Below are 12,361 nucleotides of genomic sequence, written 5' to 3'. Positions count from 1 at the left end.
TTCTCTAGGGCTACCATGATGAAAGTACTGAGTGGCTTGAACAGCAGACACTTAATGTCGCATTTGTGGTCTGGAGGCTGGTAGTCAGAGGTTAAGGTGTCAGCAGGGTTGGTTCTTCCCAAGGACTGCGAGGATGTTGCGAGCGTCTCTCCCAGCTTCTGGTGGCTGGCAGGGTCTTTGGCGCTCTCCGGCTTCCGCAGCACGAGCCAATCTCTCTTTCTCCTTCCTGTGGCATCCTCCCTGTGTGTGTGTGTGTGTGCCCACACTTCCCCTTCTCAGAAGGCCATCAATCTCTTTTGGAGTAGGGACCACCTGGCTCCAGTTCTGACCTTAACTAATCACACGTGCCACAGTCTTATTTCCCATAAGGTCACATTCCGTGGTACAAGGATTTAGGACTTCAACACAGGAATGGGAGGGGGACATGATTGAACTCAGGGCACCAGCTCAGGTACCGGACAGGAGCCTAAGAGAGCCTTTGGGTGACAGCATCCATCCTCCCATGGGGCCTCCACCTGCCTTTGGGTCTTCACAGCTGAGACCCCAGATGTCACAGAGGAGAGACAAACAGTCCCCAGGGTGCCCTTTTCAAACTCTTGAGTGATGGGATCTATATTAGTTTTCTAGGGCCTCCCACACTGGGTATCACAGCCAGGGGGACTTAAGCAATAGAAACTTACTTCCTTGCAGTTCTGCAGGTTGCAAGTCCAAGATCAAGGTGTTAGAAGGGCTGGCTCCTTCTGAAACCTCTCCCCTGGCCAGCAGAGGCTGTTTTCTCCCCGAGTCTTCCCGCTGTCCATGTCCAACATCTCCTTTATGGAAGATGTTGTAATGGAGCCCACTCCAGTGACCTCATTTTAATCTAATCTCAGCCACCAAGATCTTTTCTCCAATTATGGCCACATTTTGAGGTACAAACTTTTTAGGGGGACACGATTTAGCCTGTAATAGAATCCATGAATACAGCAAACCCGTGATTGATCTGTACCATTAGGTTTGGGGTGATCTGTTACACGGCAATGATAACCAAAATATAGGCCTTGCTGTTCAAAGTAAAGCTTATTATGTGGCATAGGTATGTTAATTTTTACTGCATACTCTTGCCTTGCACATAGGCAAGCATCCTAAGTACAGACTCACATACGGCGCACAACCTGGCAATAAAACTATTCAATAAGTGAGAAAGTGAACACACATACACGTGTGAATGTGGGTTGCCCTACATGGAGCAATACCCATCATGAGTGGGCAGTAGGCCACAAGATTGCCAGAAACAGGAGACGAGCCAGAGAGGGCTCCTGGCAGCACCATCAACTGTGATCTGTAGGGAAAGAGAACCTTCCCAGTCATTGAGACAGGTAGGGGACAGACATGTGCCTCTCCAGGCATGAAGCCATCTGGGAATTATATGGCACCTGCACAGTTTCCACATCCCCCTCTCCCTGTACCCTACTTTAGATCCCAGATGAAGCAGATGTTTCCTGGGAAAAGAGGCATCTTGATTGACAAGTGGAAGGGCAGAATTCCAAAGGGGCTTGTGACTTCCAGCTCAGCAGACTTATCTAGCTGCCTCCTGATCTCACATCATTTAGACTCAAAAAATGTTTGTCTCAGGGTCCCAAAAGTGCCGGTTCGAATTTGGCTGCTCCACTTTCAATCCAGCTCCCTCATAATGCTCCTGGGAAAGCAGCAGCAGATGGCCAAAATGCTTGGGACCCTGCCATCCATATGGGATATGAGGACTGAGTCCCAGGCTCCTGGCTTTGACTCCTGGCCATGGCAGTCATTTGGGGGAGTGAACCAGCAAATGGAAGATTATCTCTCTCTCTCTTTCTCTCTCTCTCTGATAGGAATTTAAAACACTCATTGAGAAACTCTGATTCACTTATTTTTTTTCTAAGTTTTATCTTCTCTCATTGAAGCAATAGGGCAGCAGGAAAACTTGCGCTGAAGAAGTTATTCTCTCAAAATATCTGGGTTCACATTTACTCACCAAGATGCATGGAGACTCTACTATTAGCCAGCTATGGCTAAGGGGCCAGTGAAACACAGAAGGCCCCTGCTCCAGGAAGCTCACTCTCCAGTGGGGGAGGCAGTGCATCACTCAAGGGGCGTGCGATGTACCGAGGAGTGATCCATGGTGTGATAGCGATGCGACCTCCTCTGGTGGTCAGGGAAGACTGACACTGTGAGAGGGGGAACATGATCCAAATGCAAGATGGAAACCCTGCCCGTGGGAGGCTGTCTGGAACCCTAACCTCGCCATCATCAGTACATTGCAGACAGTACCACTGACCCACCCCTTGTAATTTTTTACTCCCTTGACTACCCTGACCACACTCACTCTTCCCCTTCCTCCATCATTCGTCCATTTTTTAAAAAAGGATTTCTTTATTTATTTGAAATGCAGAGAGATGGACCGAGAGGGAGAGGAAGAAGGAGAGAAAGGCAAGAACTTGCATCTGCTGGTTTTCTCCCTGAAATGGCTTTAATGGCCGAGGTTGTGCCAGGCCAAAGCCAGAAGCCAGGATGGAGTGCCTGGCAGGGGCCCAAGGACTTGGACCATCCTCCGCCGCCTTCCCAGGTTCCCACTCCAGTGACCTCATTTTAATCTAATTACATCCTTCAAGATCTTCTCTGCAATTATGGCCACATTCTGAGGGAGCTGGATGGGAAGTGGAGCAGCCAGGGCTCAAACCAGCACCCTGATATGGGATATCAGCATCACAAGTGGTGGCTTAACCCACTGAAGCACACCGATCCCTTATTTCCCCTTTAAAACACCTGGTCACCTCTGCACAAATCAAAGGTTGGTTTAGTTCACTCTGAACTCTTTTGCCTATTGCAATAGTTATTACTGACTGAAATCTGTCCTTGCCACTTCAGCTACTAGTCTGGCTTCATTTATCTTTGACAACAGTTGAGCCCAAAACTAGATGAGAAATCCCCAAAGCCACTGGCAGAACTATTTCAGCTTATGTACAGCCACATACAGTGTGAGTGCTTGTTCTTGTAAAGCAGGAGGCCTGGCACACACACTGGGCCATTCACAAAGCTCATTTAACCCCCTTGGCCCTGCCATGGTCAGTTCTATCTCTGCAGAACAAGAAACTGCTGACTCACTGAAAACAGAGCATGTTTATAAACAGGAAGCTGAGTATGTGACCACAGACATTCAGCATCCGACAGCAATTGCTGAATGTGTCCCCACCCCCCTTCCCAAAAAAGTTTGGCTTAAAAAGAAAAAAATCTGTATCATCAAGAACCCCAGCTCAGGGAAATATAATCCTGCTATTGATCATTAAATGCTTAAATAAGGGGAGTACTTTTTTGGTGAATCCAAGCTGGTGGGTCAGATAGGGGGCAAGTCTGTAGAGTTCCTTGACATGTGCAGTTTTTCTTTTTTCTTTCTACTTTTTCCCCAAGCAGAGAAAAATGGTTCCTTGCTGAGATGGTTGTGGCCTGCACAAAAGAGATCTGTCTGCCCTCTGAGCTCTGAAAACCTGCCTGCTCCATGCTGCAGCTCTGGGCTGGGGCGCACAGTCTCCACCAGGAGAGCTCCCAGAAAGACACACAAACACTGGTGGGCTGAGAGCCGGACACACAGCCATTCCTGAACAGCAGCGATTGGATGGTGCTTAAGTGAAAAGGGAGATGCGCCTGGATCAACCATGGCAAAGAGTGTGTAGGAGGACACACTGCCGCTGCTTAGAGCAGCAACAGAGGGAGCAGTTCCTTTGCTTTGGTGAGCCCTTGTCTTCGTGGGGGTTGGTGTTGTGCTAATGGACTCAGCAAGTTTGAATTCAATAGCCAAGGGAAAAAATGAAGTGATCATCTTCTAGAAGATTATCTTCCAGGAATTGGCACTACCGTGGCATTTGTCATTAAGGCAAAGGTGTCTGTGTGCTGCTTGGAACCTTTTCACTCATCTTCCATGGAATCAGGCTCTGGATAACAAAAGCTCCACGCCTGGGATATGGTGAATTCTGAAGGAGTGGCCAAGAGCTTTATATGTACGGTTTTGTTTACTTTTCACAATAATAAGTGATTGGGTGAATCCATGAGTCATGTCTCCGTAGGACCCAAAAGCAGCATATTTGGGAATATAGTCCATGTGTACCATTTGCCTAACTTATTGCAAAATTTTAAAGCAATATGTGTCCCTTTACATTGACACTGTAAGTAGAGTACTGATATTGAACTATTAGCTACAAAGCAGAAAGCCTTATTGGGTAAGGCATCAGCTTCGTGCCCAGCAGCCAATAGCACTTATTCTATTATTTACAAAGAAAATAATGGATTGGGATTTACAAGCAGCAATGAATTGTGTCCAGGTGCCTCGGACAACCTATTAATATTAATGGTATGAATAATAACTTCTAGAGAGTATTTACCGTGTGTTGGACAGTGCAGCTACTACTCTGCTCGTCCATCTAGATTCAAAGCAGCCTCGGCTGCAGGTGTTGTTATCAGTTCCATTTTACAGCTGAGGAGTCCCGAAGCAAGGAGAGACTAGCTTGGATTGCAGGTGAGTTGTGCTGACTCCGGAGCCTCTGCTCGGCTACTAGGCAGTGCTATAAAGGATTAACATTAAAACACTGCGGCTGGACTTACAGAAAGAGCCGGCTGCCACTTCTGCTTCGGTAGAGCCTAAAGAAAGGCTCCTTGAGCAGTGATGGGCACTACAGACACACAGTGGAGGTGTCAGCAGAGGCTGACCCAGGCGCCTGTCCCAGTGACTTACAAAGGAAGTCCAGTAAAGAGTAGGGGAAACTGGACAAGAAGGGAGAGCTAGCCTGGCAAGGGGGTGGATGTCAGGCAAAGTCCAGAAGGGAGGAACTTCCACCCAGGCCTGCAGGGGGCGCTCTGGAGTAGAAATGCTGCAAGAGTTTGAATATGGGCCTCAGTGGTGGCATAGGAGGGTTAGGCTGCTGCTTGTGAAACCGGCATCCCATATCATATACCAGCGTGCGTCACTGCTGCTCGGCTTCCAACCTACTTCCCTGTTAATGTGCCTGAGAAGGCAGCAGAAGATGACCCAAGTGGCTGAGTCCCTGCCTCCCATATGGAAGACCAGGATGGAATTCCAGGCTCCTAGCTCTGGCCTAGCTCAGTCCTGGCTGTTGTGGCCATTTGGGGAATAAACCAGCCAATGGAAAACCTCTCTCTGTGTGTCTCTGTCTCTGTCATTCTGCATTTTAAATAAATAATAAGTCTTTTTTTTTTTTTTTTAAAAAGAGTTTGTTCAGACACAAAACAAGAGATCTGGGCTTTAAAACCCTCCACTGTATAAATTTTCAGCCACTTCCAATTTTCCACCCGAGGCTCTGGTAACTGAGTCTAAGGGGCTCCTCAAGGTGAGCTATAGGTTTGAGCTGTAGGAGCAAACTACAGAAGCCAGGGAAGGGGTTCAGGGTTGGTTAAGGACGGGAACATGTAGTGTTTGGGCGGATTTGGGGTGGAGCGGGCCCTGCGGCTGGCGGCTGCCACAACTGCTTACCAGGAATCAGCGCTCAGTTCTGCTGAGTCACAGCAAGTCTGCCTGGCGGATACAATGCTGTATTGTCTCTTCCCATAAACAAAGCCCAGAGATGAGAGAGTTGGGACTGTGTGGTGCTCCAACAGGCTGGGAAACCACACCCCACACCAAATCTGCCTCCACCCCACCTCTTTCCATTCAGCCTTCCAGCTGTGAATTGTTTTATATATTTATTTTTATTTATATACTTTGAAAAATTTTATTTACTTAGTAGAGGGAGAGTAAGAGACAGAGAAAGACAGAGAGACAGAGAGAGAGCTCCCATCTGACAGTTCATTCCCCACATGCCCTCAACAGCAGAGGTTGGGCTGGGGCCAAAGCCTAGAGCTAGGAACTAAATCCAAGACTCCCAGGTTGTTAGGAAAATGGTGCAGTCTTATCTATGGGGCGATCTACAGCCTGACACCATCCTAGGCTCTAGCCCCCACCACCATAGATGGAAGCCAGGTGGCCGCATGGCCCAACCACTGGTGTCAAGCTCCACCCCCAACCTAATGGGATTCGCTGCTCCTACTTCCCTGCCTGCCCTCGGCAAAGTTTTAAAAGGACCTGTTCCTGAACACGTGTCTCTCTCTCTTGGCTCTCTCATCTCTCTTCTCTCTTCTCTCTCTCTCCTCTCACTCTCATCTTCTCCTCTCTCTCTATCCTCTCTCTCCTCTCCTTTCTCTTCTCTCTCTCTCTTACTCTCTCTTTTTCCTTCCTCACCCCTTCCCTCCGGCCTGCTAGGTTTTCCCCAATAAACCCTTTCCCTTACTCCGGTGTTTGGTGTGTTTTGTGACGATCTTACACACATGAGGACAGGAATGCAATTACTTGAGCCATTACCGCCGTGTCCTGGGGTCTGCATTGGCAGGAAACCGGAGTCAGAAGCTGGGGCCAGCAATGGAATCCAGAGATATCCCTGTGGGATGTGGTCATCTTACCCACTGGGCTAAATGCCTTCTCTATGTTTTTACATTTTTTAAAATGGCTGAAAATCAGTTGACAGAAGTATCATATCTAGTGACATATGAAAATGATAAGATATTCAAATTTCAATGTCCATAAAGTTTTATTAGAACACACTTAAAATCACTCATCACATAAGTGCTACCTATGGCGATTTGAATTTTCACTCTAAAACAGCAGAATAGATGAATTACGACAGAGACCTCCGTGGTCTTCAAAGCTGGAAGTATGTATTATTTGGTCCATTACAGAAGAAGTTTGCTGATGTGCAGTAGTCTCAGGGAACTAACCTTTCGTTTTTGTTCCTACACCACTCTCAACATGTGCTCTCACCTCACGGCCCACGACGGTTACTGGAGCTCCAACCACTGCATCTGCATTCATGCTACTGCACAAAAGAACAAAGGACATATTTCCTCCCATTAAGAAAACCAAGAAGCATACTCTTCAGTTTTTCTTTACCTAGCCAGAAGTTTGTCTCTTCACCATAGGCAAGCGCCTTTGCATCCCTGTCAAATGTTACTCCAAAGGCAACGAGCCCAGTCAAACATTAGAATCCCATTGTGAAGGACAAAAGAGGAATGTGTGTGAGGAGACAATTAGCAGTCCTGCCTCACCTACTGAAGAATTTCAAAACGAGAAAACGCGAGAAAAAAATGTTAGTGATTCAAAGCGCAAGAAAAAAATTGTTCTAATTTTTGACATTTAAATTACAAGGTTTCTTCGTCCCAATCATCATTTCCCTTGGGTCCTTAAGGTAACACAGCAAATTAATTAAGTAGTCTATTTCCCTTTCTTCTCGTCAGCTTGTTACTTCTACCAGAAAGAAAGAAGCTATCAAATAAAAAGGTTAAAAAGTGAACTCATCCAAGTATTAATGCAAACAGCAAGAGGAAGATCCTGTGACTGCTGCTTCGACACAAGCCCTCCCAGCTCCCCTCTATGCATGCAGCTTGCAACAGCCTCCCGGGCAAGCATCAAATATAGGGTCCAGACTCTGCCCCCTCTATTGCCTCTATCTGTGCACAAGCAAATATCACTGTGTCACCCCCAATGTGCAGCCAACAGGTTACAGTCTCTACTGTGCAGCTTCCAAGGCCTCCTATTTAATCTTCGGGTGTCAGCTTGTGCTGTTGGCACCTTGCTCTTCATATGCCACAAACCCCACACCTGTGGATACCTAATGGGCAGGGCTGTTTCAGTCCCTGCATCCAGTTCTAGGGGACACAGAAAGGGCACCTTCTGGCTCCCCTGTGTTATGCCAGCTGCTGGCTTCTAGTCTTTTGTCACCAGCATCCTGACAACAAACACCTCATTAACCTAAACCAATGGTTCCCAAGGGATCCCTGACAACACCAGGAAACATTTTTAAGTTGTAATGACCGAGGGAGGGGGGGTGAAGCTGGCATCTAATGGAGAAAGGCTAAGAGCGTCTGAACATCTCATGGTGCACAACAAAGATTCTCCAAGAAAGAATTATCCATAGTCCTGAGGTTGGCACTTGCCTAGACCAGCTTGAGAGAGTTGCTGTGATGTTTAACAATGCCTTTAAAAACTTCCCCATGTCCTGAAGATATTTTCAGCTCAGCGAGGAGTCCAGGAGCATAACTAGAAATGATAAACAGCGTGGATCATGATACAGGGAGGCACTGGAAGCTGAGGATTCCAAGGGCAGAATAACAAACTTAGCCTGGAGGAGGAGAAAGCAGGAGAAACTTCTAGAAGAAGTGGCATCTGAGCTGAGGTGACTGCAAGTTTGAATGAGCCAAGTGCAAAGGGAGGTGGCTTGTTTCCAGATGGGTGGAAGAAGTCAGACACAGGGCCCTGAGGCCAGGAAGAATGAAGGAAGGTAGGGTGGTTGCCCTGGAGAGCCGGGAGGTGGAGGGGGGGAGGAAGGCAGAGGCCAAATCCTGTACAAACTTTCAGCCAGGTCATGGAGCTTGAACTCTGCTTTAGGGCAAGCAGAGAGAACCAAGGGGAAGTCACCAGTTGCCTCTCTCTGGGAATCTGCGGGAAGACCAAGGGGCTCTCTAGCCCCCAGTCCCTCTGTCGTGAGCTTTGTGATGCTTGCTGTGTAAACCTGTGAGGGAATCCTGGTTCCCCCAAATAAACTTCCTGTCCCTTGTACTAACATGAGTGGGTTTCTTTTTTCTTTCCAACAAATGCTCTCTGGTGATGGTGGAGTCTGCAACGCAGAGGAATGGGCTGACTTAGAGACTCCAACTCCAGAGGATACTTGAAGCCCACGGGAATGAGTATGATCCCTCAGGAAGAGGCTCTGACATGCTAGGTCAGAGGATTCTGGATAGAACCCCAAGGGGCTTCTCCATAGGAGGAATGAGGAAAAGAAGGGGAAGTCCAAAGGGTACTAAGGAAAAACCAGGGAAGTAGGAGAAAAACCCAGGAGAGCAGTCAGGCATTTGGGGAACTCGAGTGCTTTAGGAAGAAGGGAGAGCGCATGTCAAGTGCCGCAGAAGCTGACACAGATAGCAGCTGTTCTGCTAGGATTGGCAACCAGAAGGTCGCTGGTGGCTCTGGTGACAAAGGTGCAGCAGCGTGGTGGGCAGAGCTGTCAGTTGTCAAGGAGCCGATGAGTGAACGGAGGTGAGGCAGTGAGAGAGGCAGGTGAGCCACTCCATCATCAAAATGTAATAATGGAGATACAGAGACCACATTCATGTTTGCCTGGCTGATCTAACAAGGCTGAAAACTGGGTGGCTTACTAACAGTCCTGGGGGCTGGGGGCTGGGGGCTGGGAGTCAGAGGTCAAGTCAATGGGGTCAGCGGCTGCTGAGGGCTGGGAGGGAGGCATCTCTTCTATGCCCACCCCTTCATCTCTGGTGACCAGCTGGCTGAACTGTGGGTCACGGAAACATCGCTGCAATCTCTACCTTCATCTTCACGGGACATTTCCGTGTGTGTGTGTGTGCGTGCGCGCGTGTGTGTATCTGAATTTCTCATGCTTGTAAAGACAACAGATCAGAGCCCCTAATGTCTTGGTTTTAACTTGATTACCCTGTCTCCGAATAGGATAATCAAATAAATCACATTCTGAGGAGATGGGGGTTAGGGCTTGAATGTATCTATTTTGGGAGACTCTATTCAATCCATAACAGAAATTATAATCTTTTTAGTGATATAAATGTAACATACACTCACTGAAAACATTTAAATAATACTGATGTGTTCAGAGTATGCATCAATATGATGTTAAAATTAGATTCAAAGAAAGAAGTATGTGTGTGAAGGATGAGGGAGAAGCATAGGTAGCCTGAGGGAGGGGGAGCTACTGAAGGTCTTTGTTGTTCAGTTCAGGATGAGAGATGCGGATGTGTACAAATACAGCAGGAGTCAGCGGGAAGGGAGAAGTTACATTTCAGACGGGGTAGATAGGGGTGGGTGTTTGGTGTAGCTGTCAGGAAGCCACTTGAGACCCTGCATCCCACATCTGGAGTGCCTGGTTGAGAAGCTCTGCTTCTAATTCCAGCTTCCTGCTAATGCAGACCCTGGGAAGCAGTGGTGATCGCTCTAGTTGTGTGCCTGCTACCCACAAAGGAGACTTAGATGGAGATCTGGATTCCTGTCTTTAGCCTGTCCTAACCCTGGCTATTGTAGGCATTTGAGGGGAGTAAACCAGCGAATGGAAGGTTGATCTCTCTCTCTCTCTCTCTCTCTCTCAAATAAACAAAAAATTTGGAGGCTGTCATCATGGTACAGCTGTTTAAGCCACCACGTGTGATGCTAGCCTCCCATATGAGCACTGGTTCTAGTTGAAGCTGCTTCACATCTGATTCAGCTCCCTGCTAATGTGCCTTAGAAAGCAGTGGAAGATGGCCCAAGTGCTTGGGCCCCTGCCACCCATGTGGGAGACTCAGATGGAGTTCTGGGCTCCTGGCTTTGGCCTGGCCCAGCCAGGGCCTTTGTGGCCATTTGAGGCATGAACCAGCAGATAGAAGATCTCTCTCTTTCTCTTTCTGTCTCTCTCTCTGTCTCTCCTTCTCTCTCTAACCCTGCCTTTCAAATAAATAAATACAATCATAAAATGTTTTTAAAAGGCTGAAGATGGGGTGAACATTTAGTACAGCAGTTAAAACACCAGTTAAGTCACCTGTGTCCCACATTGGAGTGCCTGGGTTTGATTCCCAGCTCTGGCTCCTGACTCCAGCTTCCTGCTACTACAGATTCTGGGAGGTAGCAGTGAGGCTCAAGCAATTGGTTCTTTTTTTCTCTCAAATACTTGGGCCCCTGCCACACATGTGGGAGACCTGGATAAAGCTCCAGGCTCCTGATTTCAGCCTGCATTGTAGCCATTTGGAGAATGAATCAGCAGATCTCTCTCTTTGTCTCTGTTTCTGTTTCTGTCTCTCTGTAACTCTGCCTTTCAAATAAATGAAATAAATCTTAAAAAACAAATGTCTTTTCATCTATCAAAAGCAGAGCTAATGCTTTGTGTTTTATCCTTCACATCTGTTCAAGGTTTTAATTTTTTTCATTTATTATATGAAAAAATATGTCTCTGATAGGCAGGGTTGTCATTTTACTTTACAAAGATAGAAATCATTATATTAGAAAATTAAATTATAAGGGCAGGCATTTGGCACAGTGGCTTAACTCAATACTTGGGATGCCCACATCACGTATTGGAGTGACTGATTCGAGCACAAATGTGCACCCTGGGAGGCAGCAGGTGATGGTCCAAGTACTTGAGTCCTTGCTACACATATGGGAGATTTAGATGGAGTTCCTGGTTGCAGCCTGGCCCAGCCCTGGCTGTTGTGGGCACCATTTGAGGAATAAACCAGCTGGTGGAAGATCTCTCTCTCCTTTCTATTTCTCTCTCTCTCTCCTTTTTTCCTCCCCCTCTAACTTCCAAATACAATAAAAATAAATAACTAAAAATTTTAAAAATTATAAATTAGCCTCAGGAGAAAAACAAGCAAGAGAGGCATTGAATATGCCGTGAGTCTTATGGCCAGCTGGGACACACACAGGGGGTTGGGGTCAATGTGGACCAAGCGATAGCATCACGGCCATCCATGGGCCATTCAGAAACATTCTTCCCTCTGTCTCACAAGCAAAGGAGGCTGAAGCAGCCCACAATCTAGTGGTCCAATACATGCTGGGGCCCAACACACACAGCTTTGCTTTTTTAGCTGAAAAGACTAACAGTGCAAAAGGAAGTTCAAAGATCAGAGCTGACTGGTACAACTGAGTGAGGCTAACTGACGGGTTGTACGATATTGATAGAGAATTAAAGAATGGAAGAAATCAATGCTTTTTGTCATTATCCTCAAAAATCATAAAATAATTCCAATAAAAAGCCATATTTTGGTGGAATTCGATTGAGATTTATTCAGCCCCTTTCTGCCCAACCTTCTTCCAAGGCCGTGCTGATCCACATAGCGATTCCTACCATTCAAGTCCTTTTTCATGCTTCCAGTTTATGAATTCTTTGGGCAGGGTACAATGTAATGATTATCCCCAAGTAAGTGAGAACATACAGAGAAGAGGAAGAGAAAAGAAGGCTTGGGTAAGAAAGTCTCTGTTCATTAGGTTGCTATTAGATCAGTTTTTACAAAATATGGGACTGCTATTTTTATTTACTTGTTTGTATGTTTATCTGCTTTCTTCTTTTTGCCCATGAGAAAGTGACTTTTGTACACAAGTTCATGTGTAGAAACTGAATTATTCCCAAAAGGCTAACTTTACAAGTAATGAGAGATTACCCAAGTATAGAGGAAAATCTTTAGTCATAGATTAAAATCAATTAAGTTAGTGTTAAGAGATCTTTCAAAGCATGCAAAAGCAGTGAATTAACACACAAACTAATAAATAACATGACACAAAACCACTCTGATGAGGATGTGGAGGAAC

The sequence above is a fragment of the Lepus europaeus genome, chromosome 15 (genome assembly GCF_033115175.1).
Source record: "Lepus europaeus isolate LE1 chromosome 15, mLepTim1.pri, whole genome shotgun sequence".
Classification (NCBI taxonomy): domain Eukaryota; kingdom Metazoa; phylum Chordata; class Mammalia; order Lagomorpha; family Leporidae; genus Lepus; species Lepus europaeus.
This window is presented reverse-complemented; position numbering follows the sequence as displayed.